This window comes from Staurois parvus, unplaced genomic scaffold (genome assembly GCF_062004578.1).
Source record: "Staurois parvus isolate SC_StPar_1 unplaced genomic scaffold, SC_StPar_1.0 ptg000131l, whole genome shotgun sequence".
NCBI classification, from domain to species: Eukaryota; Metazoa; Chordata; class Amphibia; order Anura; family Ranidae; genus Staurois; species Staurois parvus.
In genome coordinates this window covers 8,722,037-8,722,818 of record NW_028317927.1, presented here as the reverse complement: position 1 = coordinate 8,722,818, position 782 = coordinate 8,722,037, and positions in this window count along the sequence as shown.

The following is a 782-nucleotide window of genomic DNA, read 5'->3' as shown; positions in this document are numbered from 1 at the left end:
TGCTTGTATTCTCACTTGCACGTTATATTGTACTATATAAGAGAGCTTTCGTTGTGGAATAAATTAGAAGTTTTTGGTTACTTACAAGACGGTCTCATGTGTGATTACTTGTAACCAATGCTTCTCCAGGCCTGAGGAGACAGAACGAGTGACAGAGAACTTAGACCAGGGGTCTAAGGGTCAATAGAACCAACAGAGTGCAACTTTAAAAGTGTGCAACATGGACACAACAACATTGACTTTCATTAATAATGGACACTGTTTGCATGTATAACACTCAGGTGCAACTTTCCTACGACTTTTGAGCATTAACATTGCACTCAAGCCGCATGAAAGTCGTATTAAAGTAGTGCATGAACTATTTTAAAGTCACTACAGCTTTAAGTTGTACATATTTGAACCGTGGTCATTGAGGTACAACTTGCCATGCACCCTAAGTTCTCGAAGTCACATGACAAGTAGCACAAGTGTGAATGGACCTCTAAACTAATCACTACCACCTGACCTTCACGCCTCACTCCAGGTGACTACACCTCCTTCTTTATATATAACCCGCTGAGCTCCGCCCCGCTTTTCCCTCAGCCCAGCAAGGCTTTGCGAGTCGAGCAGTCACATGACAGACACGCCTACTCCTCAGCTCCATTGCCTGAGCTTTCTCACGGCTCTAGGGGTCACATGGCACGACACATACACGCCCACCCCTATCAATTCGTCCGCTCCACACATGGCGGACGTGATGTCAGAGCCGATGACGTGTAACAATGTTCCAGAAGGTAGGCAGA